Below are 15,587 nucleotides of genomic sequence, written 5' to 3'. Positions count from 1 at the left end.
CACAACATCAATATGATGTTACATATGCAAGTAAAATATGTGGATGTGGGCCAGGGTAACATCTAAGGACATATGCCAGATCCTAATTGAGCAATAAGACAGGGTGTAGACTCTGATCCCATGCTTTGGTATGTTGCTAAGCAAAGGGCAACAGCCCCGCACTGTCACTCAACAAGGTGTGCTATCATTGCACAATAACTTCCAACCGTACACTGCGATGACTATACTGTGCTATTTCCAGAGTACAGGACATATTTTATTTATGTGTATTTTATTCTGCTGACATGCACAGGAAATAGTTACTTGTTAAATGCCATGTTATAGTAAGTGCATAGTGTATTTTTATCTGGACAATAATGTGAAAGGGATGTTGTTTATAGGTCACTGCAGGTGTGCATGGTCTTCCATACAAAGGCTGGGTGAATAACCTGAGGGCCTGAAAAACCAATGCCTCATTCCTGCCTGGAGCTGTGGGCATGTAGAATCTTATCTACACGTTACACTGAGGAGTGGGGAGTCCAGCACCTTGCTATTTCTGACACTGAACATAAAGAAAAAAAAATTGCCAATGCATTTTGTGAGGAAAATCAGGATATGCAGAAAGATAACTGCCCCTTGGAAATTTCTCATAGGAAGCAGCATGAAATTGCATTCAACTTCACAGTTATCTTGTTTGTTTTGCTAATCCTTACAAAGATTAATAAAGGAATGATGAGACAACAGCAAACTGTAAGCACAGGAAACGACTATTGCCTGAAGCATCTGGATATGATTATGTAAACACAATGTAATAAGAAAGCTGAGAGATTTAACTTTCGAAATCTCCTCTGTTGCCTCCTAAAAAAATACCCTCAGAATATTTACCTTGTTGCCCCAAGTATCCTGAGAGCTGCTAAAACACTGCAATTTTCACTGCAAGTTCCTTGCTACTGTTGATCAATCTGCCTTAGATTTGATCTTTTATCCAAACTTTTCCCAGTGTGTATTCAAGTATCTGACCATTTAATTTGAGAGAGAGGCAATTACAATTTGAAGGGACTGTTTTGGATCTAACTGCTGTACATACTATTTTTCTCCTACCTGCTGGCAAATACAATCAATACTTTGAACATTTATTACATGTTATGGCTTCCTTTTTCCTGTTACTGAAACAGTGACCTCTTATTTAAAAGCAAGAAGCTAAACATTACCCACAGTGAGCCATGCTACTCACCCCAAATGGTAACTCAAACATTCCCAATTTTTAAGAATGAGTTCTATCACATATAAATATTAGTATTTTTAATATCCATTCTAATACAGTTTTTAGCTTTTTTCTCCCTCAGCAGTTCCCTTTTGTACACTGAGTGCTAGTTTTACAGATTTTTTTAAAACTTTCATTCAAAGGTCTCCAGTTTTATTAACAAATAACTCTAAAACAGTACTTTATACAAATATATATACTAATCTTATTTTGACATTTTTGTGGTTCTCCCTCCATAGATAAGCATTACAGAGCTTGTTTGCATCAGGTTTCTGGGAGACTCTGTTATACTATTATTCCTATCATCTGGCAACTGATGCAGAGACATCTGATAACACCCTCTTTTGTTCCTAACAAGTGATTCAGGTAAACAGGGGCAACAGGAAGAGTTTTGCCCTTCCTAAAGCTGAGCCACAAAACGTCACATGAGGAAGATTACCCAGAACAAGCATATTTTTCCATCTGCGGTACTTCATTGCTGCAGCTAGGAGTCCTCAGGCACATCTGCATACTCACCAAGACTTCTTTCAGGTCTTACTTCAGATAAAGACATAGACAGCAGTAGGAAAGGGGCTGTTTTTGATGATTTCTATAGCAAACTGCTGGTCTGGATGGATTGATCTGGATTAGGGAGGGAGACATGCAGACCCAAAAGCCCACAATGGAGGACAGTGCTTTGCCCAGGTTGTATGCAGCACAGGCTCATCCTTAAACTTCTCTTGAAGCCAGGACACCAGAAAACCCAAATGCAAATGACATTGAGAAAGATAAAGAGGAAGACCTCCAGCTCTGTAGCTGAAATGCTTCCTTCAAACAAAAAAAAAATGCACAACCTTTCTGTGTTTTTATATCCATGCAGAGTGACTGGACAGTCCAGAACGGAGAGGGAGCTGGTCTGGCTCCTGTCTGGCACCACTGTAGTATCATCACAGCATCAATGTAATGCTCAGACAATGCTGCTTAATCTCAATAGCCTTTGGCATAATCACTGCAGAGATCAGCAAATTTCAGTCTCATCTCTACTAAGCATATGCCACAGAGGCTAACAATTAGGCCAGAGCCATTTGGTGGACCACTTCTCTGGAGGTAGGACAAAACCCCTCTTTAGCTTTTGCTTTTTAAGCACAGGGCTGTAACAGTCTACCAATGACACACGAAGTCAAACACAGTCTCCTTTGTCTTTTCCTGTTTTTTTTGTTTTTTGTTTTTTTTTTTTTTTTTTCCTTCTTCAAAACATCATTTTAGCTGAAATTTTCCAAAAGAAAGCACGTTAAAAAAGGATGAAACAGATGTCTGGCAGGGATACTTCAAATTCAGTTGGTTGGAGTTTGATAAGATTATAAACAACAATGTTCTTCTTGACTAACCCAGTTAGTCAACTTTAACAACAGACAGTGAACTAACTTTGCTCATAACTGAAATAAGGAACTACTGAATGCCAGAGTATTGCAGTCTTGCCCATGATATTAGGTTTTAATACATAATTACAGGTATCAAGATGGGCAGCTGTTTTTCTGAATCAGTTTTGTCCTTTTTTCTTTTTTTTCCCATTTTGATAAAACGCCACAAATGTTAAAAATGAGTAGTCATTCATTATATAAAGCAGCAGATGAGCAGTAGGTGGAGGAATAGTTATTTGTTCCTACTCATGAGCAAACATACATGGTTTCACTTTTCAAAACCCTTTGCATTTTATTTTGATAGCAAAGCGATCTCTAATGACAAAGAGTTTTGACTAGTAAATCTTTGCACTTTTTCCTGTTAAATCTCTGAAAGCTGATGTTGCTCACTGCAACTGCCCACAGTATCAGCTTTATTCTCTTGAAAGAATGTGCTCCCATTTAGTTTTCCATTAATGTTTTGAACCCTTATCAGAAGTGATAACCTTCTTCAGGTGTTGGCGGGAGCCATACAATTCACCAAAACTAAAGCTAGTACCTAACCAAATATTCCATCATAAGCACCCCCCTTGGGATCTATGTCACAGACAGTATCTTCCTTCAAACATTTTTCTTGGATCAGCAAGGAAAGAGAGTTTGGGGTTTTGATTAGTGAGATGAGAAAAAGGTTATGAAGAACATCTTACTTAAATAGAGCCATCTCATTGCTTTGGGGCAAATACATTCAGATCAATTTGTTTGTTACAGCTGGTCTATCAGAGTTATTTAATTTCAGTCAGCCATACTGGTGCTGGCTTCATCCTTAGCACTGAGGAACTTCCCTTGGTAATTTAGCCTTTGTCAAGACTCCTCTCTTGCTGCATACTGGCTCTGTCCTGTGTCCCATGTTAGAGAGAAACCACCCAAGAGCTGTGAGGTACTGCTGCATATCCCAGTGAATCCACAATCATTGTGAACCCATGACTGTGACATGACATGGCACCTAGTCTGGAAGTGCACAGCTGCTACCTCACAATGGCACGGGGAGGGCACAGCAGCCCCCAGGAACTGGTCCAGGGATGGCTGCTCTGTCCTACAGCAAGAGTCCAAAAATCAGGAGTGACTGGAGAGGAAATGTGAGCATCACTTTCACTGTTTATTTCTCCTTTTATGAGAAGTAAAAGGCTGAAATGAGGATGATTCTGGAAACTCTGAAGCATTTCGTTGTTTCAGCATGGGTTGGGAGTTGCCACTGTAGCACCTATTAAAAAACAGTGGCTTGCATCACAGGAGCACGATGAGACACAGAGATACCTGAGCTAAGTCACCACAACTTCCCAGCACAGCTGAAGGTGATGATGAGTCCCAGAGTAGCTGGCATTCCGCTACAGGGAAAATCGCTGCTTTTACTGTTTCATACAGTGGTGGTTATAATCTGCTGGATCAATCTTTCCTTTCCTGCAGCTGAAATCCCTGTGACTGACAGAAGATCATATTTGGAGGCTCCATAGTTCTGAAATTGGCTTATTCTGGAAATGTGCCAGTGTCACAGCCTGGCAAGGCGCAGGGATCAGAATTACACTTGGCTACTCACTCAGTCTTACTGGCTGTTGCATCATCACTGAGGGATGTTAGAAACTTTTGAGTATAAGGGACAGCTCTTTGCTTTTATTTTAGGATTATTTCCATTTATTTCCACATACCTACAAATCGAGGAAAAAAAATGCATTTCTCAAGTCTATTACATTTTGAATGCATAAAATGACATCATTCTTCTGCTTAATGTTCCTTTACCCACCTTAGCTGAGGAAGGTAGGGAAACAAGTAATGCAAAATGCTCAAAAGTCGCAGACAGGGGATCAACATCGGAAGATCAGATGACAACAGTTATTCATTCATGTCTTGCGAGACAGAAATAAAATGACTTTATGTTCATTTCCTCCCCACACTGCCACCCTTTTCTAAGGTTAACAGAAAGGATTCCTGTAGTACACAAGTTATTTTAAGATCTTGAACAACTTACAGATCTAACATCTTTTTCCATGTGTATAAATAACCCCACCTGTTGTGGTATCACATATAAGTGATCATTAAAATAGATGCAAGCAAAAAATAGTAGTATAGTACATTTCAATCTAAAAATGATTCTAGGAACAAAGCGCAGATAAGAGACACAGACTTTTCCATATATCAGAAAGATAAAAGGGATTCCCCACTCTGAGGTGGATTTTCCATAATCAAAAAACGATTATACATTCATCAACATCAACATTATAAAAGTAACTGAAAATTGAAAAAAAAAAAAGTCCTTGATCACATTGTTGAAGATCAGACAACATCGTATTATTGCACGTAGTAGAGGTTATCAAAGTTCTGCTAGAGATGAGTAAAATGTGTCTCAGCTTCATAGATGCACACATCCCCTTTCATTGTTGCATCAGAAGAAATGTGAATTCTCCAGGACTTAATGAAGTGCTTTTTTTTTTTTTTTTTTTAATTGTTCAATATGTAAAATGAGAAATTTCCAAGAATTTTTGTGATAAAGTATGCACAGGATACAAGACGAGACACAAGACACGAGACACAAGACAAAGGCAATACTTCTGCTCCAAACTGCAGGCTGATTCTCTGTGCAACCCAACAGCACTGTGCAGGGGAAGAACTGCATTTCTGATAGGAGATCTGGAACCAAACTTCTTGCAAGTTGTTCCCTGTAAACTAAAAAATTATGTTGTGAAGGAGGTTATTTTCAAAGTGATATTTTGGCTTCCTTGTCTGGTGGTCATATCACATTTTACCACCTAGAAATCCTCCACTTATGAAAGCATCTGAATGAAATGTTGTTACTGACGTAACAATTGTCTCCTCACCCTGTAGCTTTATAGTTATGACTTAATGCTGAGAAAACTTTGAGTTAAGTGAGTTAAATAGCTTCAGTACCTTCAAAGGATGTGGTTAGAATAGTCTGTAGGGGTGGTAAGAGAGTTTTTCTTTGCAGTCAGTGGAACAGCAACAACAGAGAAGCTTTTCAATTGCTTCTGTATTGCAGCCCTGGGCTTTTAGCCCCTGTCTGCTGCACCCACACACGACCTGGTACAGTCACTTAAAAAGCATACAGCAACCTCTCAGCTCAAGGAGTACTTTCAAAGCAAGCTTTGCTCACCCAAGGGGGCCAGCAATCTGTAGGGGCTGCTTTTTCTATCCCTGAGATACAGTATCACTTCTGCTCTGCTGCACTGGGACCACCCTATGCCCGTGGTACAGAAACAGGATTTGCTTTTCATTAGTTCTGTTACTATAAAAAAAAAATCCTGTAGGATACTCTGTAGCTAGAGCACTGAATCATTTCTGAAACTTCCTATTCAAATATTTGTTTTATATGGCAATGGTATTAGTAATGTGCAAGTTTTATGCACTGCTATTTCCTCCCACACCCATTGAAAACTAACAAGAGCTGGCCTGTCAAAATAAGCATGTGAATTATAGATCAGCTATAACATGCTTCAAATAGTCAGTGTTCCAGCCTAGGTGATACCTTATAACTTTGCTTTCCTTGTGCTTGCAAAATTGCACAGTCTACAATTCACAAAAAAAAAAAAAAAAAAAAAAAAAAAAAAAAAAAAAAAAAAAAAAAAGAAAGAAAAAGAAAAGCCTGCATACTGAAGTCTGGATCTATCCCATCTTGCTGTAATTTCCCCCTCGAAGGCTTAAGAATGGAGAATTTTCTTTTCTGGTTGATGGAAAGAGACTGAGAATTCCATTTTAGCACACCCAGAATTTGGCTTACCTGCAATGAACACCACTGTTGGCTACTGATGAAGCCCAAGGGGATTCTGATTTCAGTTCAGGTACCTCACTAACACACTTCAACTTTCTTGAAGAGAAGTGAAGGAGTCAAGGCTATCTCTGAAGCTCCAAAAGGCCAGTAAGAAGACTGAGCTCTCTTTTCAGAGCACCTTCTCTCTCCTTTTGAGAGGATGAATCCATATGCTGCCCTGGTGGTTGGTTCTGGCATTACCCTGTGGTGTCAGGTGCTACCCTTTCTGAATACCTAACACATATACTGTCCTGTAGGCTATTTTCAAGACCATTACAAAATGAGAACAAATAACATTGCCTGCAATGTTTGTTTATGTGGTGTAACAAGAACAAAATCTGATTCTGAAGAGTTGTAGAGATGCCTTATGCTATGGAAGCATTGGGTAATAAAATGGCAGAGGCAAACCAGTGTCAACAAATGCAAAACAGTTCACATGGGGGAATAAATACTGACCCATCAGTGAGCTCCGATCTGGTCTTAATCACTGAGGGGACACAAAGATCTTGGAGTCATGACACAAAGCCATAGTCACAGATTGTCACATTCAGCAGAACAATTCACAGTGGTGAGAAAAACAAGTCAACATCAACAACTGCTGGAAACAGATACAGAACAATCTAGAGGCCAACTGTGTCACTATAAATCCATAACGCTTCTGCATCCTGAATACTGTGCGGGATTCCCAAAGTATATAATAGAGGTAGAAAAAGAACAGTGAAATGAGATTTTTTTTTTTTTTTTTTTTTTTCATAAAAAGAATTACTAAAAGGACTGAGATTCTTCATCTGGGAAAAGAGGATATAATATAGGGTCTATAAAATCATGAATGGCAGAGAGAAAGTAAGTATGGAATTACTGTTTGCTGCCTCCTCTAGCACAGTAAAAGGGGCTATCAAATGAAATTAGGAGGCCTGAATGACAGAAGTTCAAACAAAGAGTTACTTCTTCATATATACAATTAAGTTATGGAATGCCTGGCCACAGGATGCTGTGGTTGCTAAGCGTGTCTGAGGGCTCAAAAGCAAATCAGAAGAATTCACTGAAGAAAATGCCAGTGATGGATATCAAATGGAAAGGCATTGCTGCTGGTTCAGTGAGAAAATCACCAGGGAAAGGGCCCGAGAGACTGCTTTGAGACTGCACTGTTATCCCCTCCCATGAATGCTTACTGTTGGTGCATGTCATAAAGAGAATACTGGGCTAGATAGACCATCAGTCTGGCTTTGCACAGCCATTCTTGTGTTTTTAACATCTTTATACATCTCTCCTTGAAGACAACAAAAGATACATACCTTTTGTCCAGTTGAACCATCACTTAAGCAAGTGAAGGATAAAAAAAAAGCTCATGGAAGTCCAAACAGGAAGCACTCTGCAAACACAGAGGCACAGGCTGGTGCCTGCAGAGCTACTAGTCTTCATGCTCCATGGGACCTGAAAGAGTCCTCTGCTACCTGCAGCCAAAGCTCAGATGCAGACAGACAATGAAGTGATCTCATTCTCTCTTTTTTTTTTTTTCCCCCTTCAAATTATGGCAGAACAGATACTTATCTTCTGAAAGCAAGGACACACCTGGGCAGAAACAACACAGCAATGAGCCAGAAGCGTGACGGACAGTAACCCTCTCTCATTAATACGTCAGGCCAGCACTCAAGGAATACTCCTCAGGTTTTAGCTTTCCCATGGACTTCAGTTTTCAGTGCCAGCAGCATGGCAGTGCTGCTTGTATGCCATGAAGGCTTTATTCCAAACAACTCAGAACTGGCTCATCTAACCAGCTCTACCTCTGGGTGTAGGGTGACCTTCCAGATTAGCCTTTTAAAAGCCTTTCACTATATATGGCATTTTCAGTCTTGGCAAGATAAGTCTGAAGGGAGAGCAAAGGGATGTCTCATGATGCAAGTACTAAAGCATTCTTGGATTTTCAAGAAAAAATACACAAAACAACTTCCTGACTCAAAAAGAGCTGTATCTGGCATGGGAAACTTCTGCATTAGACCTCATCCTGACAGGGAAATATTAACCACAAAATCTAAAGTTTGCTTAGGTGGAAGTGGTAATGACTTGGTTTTATGTTTTATGTGTCTTTTTAATGCATTTTACATGTTATATGTGTAAGCAGGTTAAAGTCCTAAACAGCAAAATTTATGCTTTTGCCTTGAAAGATCCATTTCTCAGAGCCAAAAAAAAGTAAGGGATGTATCAGCCAGACTGGATAAGAAAATTTAAACCAATAAAAATGTGAATAATTAGTCAGAGCAACTCAGAAAAACTTCACTAGATCCTCAAAAAGCCATGATTAGGAGAGAAGCCCAAGCTGGATAAAAACATCATATTTCTGAGGAAGTACTGGAAGAAAGTTAAGTATTTTACCGATAATTCTACAGACAAAATAGGACAACCAGGTAATTATAGGCCTGTCAGTTTGACGTCTATTCCAGGCAGAGCGATGGAGCTGCTGATAGGAAAGTCAATTAATAAAGTATTAAAAAACAGTGCAATTTAATTAATGGCAATCAACACAGATTAATGGAAGAAAGATCTTATCAAATTAATATGCTATTTTTATGATAGTACAACTTTGGTGGATAAAAGCAATTGTGGTAATATTATATATTTTGATTTTGAGTGCATTTGCCATACAGTATCACAAGAGACTGTCAGAAATCAGAACTAATATGATGAACATATATAGCAAACTGAATTGTTTTCAAACAAGGTAATTCTAAATCTATCAGGCCAATGTAATGTGGGGATATGAGACTGGGTTCTGCTGGAACTTCTTATCAGCTTTGTGCTTATTCATAATGCTATTGGCAGTGCAGGAGAAAGTAATGCCAATGCAAATAATATTTTTCAACAAACCACAATCTGGAAGTGGGCATTTTCTGATAAAGGCCTTTTAGACACTGCTTGAAGAGGAGATGCCAAAGAGAGCACGCATCTTGCGTATAACCCGATGTAAAGTATCCATTTAGGAACAAAAATCACAGGCTTTTACATGAGATGAGTTCTTCTTTGAGAAAATGAAATTGAAAAATGAACAGGCAGTCCTGGTAGACATCTAGCTAAGCTCAAGAACCCTCTGAAACTGAGCTTCAAAAAAGGGCAGTTTAATCTTATGCTATGCGTAGAGGATGGTATCAAGGGGAATCAAGAGCTTGCATTACTTCAGTGTTTGGCATTGGTGAAAGCTACTGGAATAATGTCAGCACTGATGTCAGCAACTTAAGAAGGATGTTGGCAAACTAGAGGTAGTTCTGAGAAGAACCATGAGGATATGAATGATAAAAAAGTAAGGTTGTAGAATGGAGCAAAACCACAGTATAAGTCTACTTAGATTTAGCATGTCACAGTAAAAGCTAAAGAATAACTTGATTATGGTTTGTAAGTGCTTTTGTGTGGAACAGGCAGTGTCTAACAGGGGACATTCCACTCTGGTGGAAAAATATACAAGGAAATCTAATACAAAGCTGAAAGCACATAATTTCAGTTGCATTAAGGATAAGTAACAACGGCAATCATTTACAACACAATGTGATAGAATCGAATGCCTTTTCTAGTCTTAAGCCCTGCTCTTGTTCAAGTGGGAATCAGTTGTAGGTGAGCTCATGTCCCATGATGAAGAGTCAGAATTGGTTATAAGATGGCTTACAGCCTTACCACCTGTGAATGCAACTGTGCAAACTGCACCAACGACTATTTTAAAATAAATAAAATAAAAACCTTCTGAGTGAGGAATGGAATACAGACTTGGCTAAGGGAAGTTTCTTGTGTTTTGTGAATGATAGGGATGATGTCTCATTCCAGCTCTGTTTAGTGAACCTGCTCATTTTTCAGTGCTGTCCAAAAGGCTGGCAATGCAAATTGCAAAGAAATTTTGGAGAACATCTCCTAGAAACACATCCAGTTATCAGGTTTTCTTCTCACATACGCCTCTACCAGCTTCATACTGATGAGTGCAAACGAGGTAGCAAAACATGGCTTAAAAGAAATCATGTTCAGGTTGTATGCTTGACTGGAAAATAACTCCCCATGGCAATTCATTCCTAAAGAAACAAATATGCACTGTATCTCTCTAAAAGAAGGGACATGTTAAGAGCAACTCAGAGTCCATGTGAGTCTGTTCAATTCCAAAAGGTTAGGAACAACTAGTCATACTATTTCATAGCTCCTTTTGCATATAAAGGATTCCCCATAAAGTGAAAACTCAACATTCCTCTTCTTGATCATCATGGATGATCGTCATGTGCTCTACTCACTTGGCCCATTTAAAAGAAACAAACCCATCAGTTTTTATTAGTTTGTTTGTTTTCTGTCAATAATAATAGCATGACTTAAAATGCAGGAAATATAAAAGCATTCCCACTATTACATGTGATGAGTGCATGCTTTTCTTACAGGTACTTTTACACAGCTAAAAGGGGGCTGGAAGTCCTGTGTGGGGAAAAAAAAAAAAAAAAAAAAAAAAAAGACTGTTCAGAAGAGAATTCCACCACAGAGATTGATCTCAATTAGTGAGGGATAACATTAATATGGATATACATAACAGAACCACTTTTTAGCTTCTGGGAATGGTGCCATCCCTGAATAATCAGAGCTAGTGGTAACAGGGAGATGTAAGGTCTGTCTAGGATAGCCAACAACCCACAGTCTTGACAGGCTGATTTGGAGGGCAGTGCTGTGATTTCTACAGCTGATTTGCTGTTCCTCATGCTATCTGAGACCCATCAGTAACACATCTGACATGGTGATGGAGCTTTCCAAACTAGCAGGACTGGGTAGGCTGCAAACATACTGTGGTCATGGCCACACTGAAACTTGGCTATGTGATAGTATCACTGAAAGATCTAACATGTCACTAGGATCTGGAAACAGAAATAAAAACTGCTGTTTTCGAGCTGAGAACTGGTTTCCCTCCTAGGCAGAACACCCTCTTATATGCACAGATTTGTCCTGCACACAACTGAGACACTTCTTAGATTCCAGCTGAATAAGCACATGGAGACAAACCTCACACTTCAGCTAACAGTTCTTTTCTTTACAATTTCTGTACAACATATCAGAAAGGCAGTTTGCAGAAATGTTGGACCTGCTCCTCTTTGCCTAATTTAACTGTCTTCAGTACGTAAATTAGTTTGTGGAGTGTTGTCTTTTTTTTTTTTTTTTGTGTTATTCAACAACACTTTATTTTGATTTATTTTATTATTATCTGAGTGAAGAATTTAGCCTAAGGCTTGATTCTGACTACAGATAATACGCACAGGTATTTATCCCAACATGCTTTGTTCTACCCTTATTGAACATGCATGTAAGCCCTTCACGTGAAGTTCATGCAAATGAGTATGTTTCTTGTTGAGCTCCCCCTCATTAGTAGCTCATTCAGACACACACACACACAAAAAAAAAAAAAAAAAGAGGACTCCTATACCACATGCAAAAATCACACCTCACACCTCTTCACCTCTTTTTGAAGAACAGATGCTTTTCTCTGTGTACTTGAATTACCCTTTTTGATGTATGGAAGAAAGACATATTCCCTTACTGTCCCACAATTTACCATTTTGCTTAACGTGTCTTACTAGCACACTAGAGTTCCATAGCAAATGATTAAAATTTTTCTTACAGAAAATAGAAAATTATATTCAAATTGGCAAGAAGATTCAGTCTTGACAACTGATGGGAAGGTACTCACAAGCATATTTTGAGCTAGCTATTTTGATTAATTTTGCTGGAATGAGGCTGTCTTCTCAATATGACATTTCTCAACACTTAATAGTTGTTTAATGCTCCCAACAGGCTCAGCCCTGCACTTTGTAAATCAGCAAAAAATAAAATGAAGGTCTTTATTTTACCACTTCAAAAATTATTATCCTTTTTTTTCCTGGCTTGCGTTTGTATGCTGATAATATATTTTCTGTAAAGGGACAAGGAGCAGACTGACCTGGAAAAGGAAGTCTTTTTTATGTAGAACTGTCTTTGATCACTCACAAGACTTGTGCTCTGATCTAAGCTCATTGACATCAATGGAAGAAAGACTGCTGTCAGCTTGGGAAGAAGGGTTGGCTCCTGTCCACACAGTGTCCATATACGCAAAAGCAGATGCTAAAAGATAAAGCATATTGAAAGTCAGAGTTACAAGTTACAAAAAAGATACTTCTCTTTCCCTTCCACAAGGTTAATGTTTATCACACTATTAAATGTCTTTTCACTTAACATTTTTTCTTAGTCCCTGACACAGTAAACTCCAATTTCAATATCTCTTGTTGCTGCTTGCCCAAACATAAGCCTTGGGTACAGAAAAGAGGAGAGCTTGGTTCACACTTTCTATAACATAAAAATGGAAGGCCTCCTTCATAGGCACACCTTGGACTCCAAAAAAAAGTAGGAAAAGCAAAAAATAAGGTTCTGTCCCCTGACACTGAGCTGTATTTCCTTCAGGAAGAGCCATTCCAGAGAATGAACTCAGCACTTCAATAGTGGACACGATAATCTAACTAACTAACTAACTAACTAACTAAATAAATAAATAAACAAATAAATAAATTGCAGAATGCATTTAAAAGATAAAGAAACTTCTAATAGGATTCTCTCCAGGTGACAGCTTCCAGACAAGGTAAGTCAGCACAGTGAAGTCCAGAGATAAAAAGTCATCCAGTAAACAATCTCAAAAGGAATCTCCCCCAGCTCATTTGATGGCAAGGAGGCAACCAGCATTCTGACAAACAGAGGTATCTTCAAAAAGATCGTGAGGATATTATGATCATTTTGCCACATGCCAAGGCAGGCAGCAGATAGATAGACAAAACTTTATTGCTGAGCTGGTCTACAGACTTTGATCTGACTTTTAGGGTTTGACTCCTTTTCATATCTCAAATATTATATGCTGATTTTGCTCTACAATTGATATGAATTATTACATCAGTAAAAACAGACACAGCATTATATTCACCTAATGTCTCAGTAAGGCATATACTGTTCATTCAGAGTTTGTTCCTTTAACATCAGATTGAAATGGTAATATTTTCACTGACATATCTGAGAGTAGAAGTAATGTTTATGAAGTTTTAGGTTTGGAGAAAGATACCAAAGAAATTAAAGTATAATTTTCAAATTACACTGGAAAAACTAAATTGACCTCATGGATAGACATGTGTCATTGCTACTCTAAGAGGCATAGAAGGGCAGGAGTAAAATCAGAAACTGAAATGTGTAACTTCTTCCTTCCAAAACTGAATAGTTACATTTACAGCAAATGTATCCCCTTCCACTATGAATCACTGCTTCAGATTCCATTAAAAATCATGAATTTCCAACAAGAGTCTTAGAGTAATCCAGATTTTTTCATCCATCTCCTTTCACTCATTTCTCCTGCTAGGCTTGGAGGCTCTGTGAATCCTCTCCAGATCTGTTTGGGTCTGTGGCTTCAGCTAGTGCTGGGAAACTAAGCAAGTGAAACAGAAAACACTGGCTCAAAGAACAGAGATTGGTGCAAGAGCTTAGGTCTCTCATGTTTTGTCATAGTCAGGAGTATGGGGGGGGGGGGGGGATCCATGGGGAAGAAGGCAGAAATTGTGTAAAAAGCCATCTACTAAGAAAAGAATGTTTGATTTGGATCACAGGATGTGAGACTGGAGAGCAAATTGCATAACTTTATGGCTTGTCCTTATTTGCAATGATTCAATATCCGGCACTGCTCATCCCATTTCTAAAAATGGTATTGGAGAGTTACAGGGAATTCAGAGGTGAAGGGAACAACTGAAGAATGGGGGGAAACACCTCTTTATTTTGAGGCAAATAGCAAAGACTGGGTTTGCAGGTCATCCTAGAGACTGCTGCAGACTGCACTGCTTCTGTGTCCTTCTCCACTGAAACGTTCACCAATCTCAATAATATCTGCTCCCTGAGGCTCATCTGCCCCATTCTAAGGTTAATTCAGCACTGCAACAATCCTTTCTCAGTAGTCTTCCTTTTACAACTACCTAACACAGCACAGAGAGCCCCTTACATGGAGGAGGAGTGATGAGGTAAGTGTGATGCCATGAGAACTACCCTCATTGCATCCATGTCTGTGCCTTCCCTGCCAAGACCAGTCCACTGTAGGGGAATCTCTACAGCCTCTCCGCAGCCCTGCTCAGAGGCATTTCTTTGTCTGAAAGTTAACCTCTGAGTAATTTTGCCACCAAGGCCTTTTCATTATTATCAGGCTCCCTTGATTCACCAGCAACACAGAATCACATAATGGCCTGGGTTGAAAAAGACCACAGTGATCTAGTTTCAACTCCCCTGCTATGTGCAGGATCACCAACCAGCAGACCAGGCTGCCCAGAGCCACATCCAGCCTGGCCTTGAATGCCTCCAGGGATGGGGTATCCACAGCCTCCTTGGGCAACCTGTTCCAGTGCCTCACCACCCTGAGTGATCATCTAAAGCACACAATCATTAAGGTTAGAAAAGACCACTAAAATAATTTAATCCAACTACCAATGCCCACTAAACCATTGCCCTCAGTGCCACATCTCCACATTTGTTGAACACCTCCAGGGATGGTGACTTCACCACCACCATCCCCAAAATCTTTCTTCTCCCATTTCTGACTCTTCCCTATCCTGATGTGAGAGCAAGGGTGCCAAGACACAGCCTGCCTTTTGTCATTTCCCTGCACAAGGGCTCCTCTGCCCTGCCAGGCAATGGCTACGGGCTAGAGCACTGCTTCCCACACCTCCCTGTCTTCTTACTGTTCATTTCATCTTTAAAAAAAAAAATATATATATATATATTATTTTTATTTTTTTTTCCTGTCGTTGCTTTGAAGGGAACACCCCTTTCACACGGCTGCAGCTGCGGCTGCTCTAAGGACGTACAGCCCCACGCTGCCCGCAGGAAAAAAAGAAGAAAAAAAAAAAAAGCAATTTCTTCATTGACAAAAAGAGAAACCAAACACGCCCGCTGCGGCTCCGGCACATGCAACGCACCCAGCATCCGCATACAACAGCCACACTCTTCTTTTAGGAAGGTTCGTTCTTTCTCGAGTTTGGAAGTTATTACTAATTACAATTAATTAGTTAACATCTCACCCCCAACCGCAAGGGCAACCCCCCGAGAGACAGGACCCGACTGCTGAACAGCCCCAAGCCGCTTCACCTTG

This window comes from Lagopus leucura, unplaced genomic scaffold, assembly GCF_019238085.1.
Source record: "Lagopus leucura isolate 7727_CA_CO unplaced genomic scaffold, USGS_WTPT01 Super-Scaffold_73, whole genome shotgun sequence".
NCBI classification, from domain to species: Eukaryota; Metazoa; Chordata; class Aves; order Galliformes; family Phasianidae; genus Lagopus; species Lagopus leucura.
Note: the sequence above shows the minus strand (reverse complement) of the source record.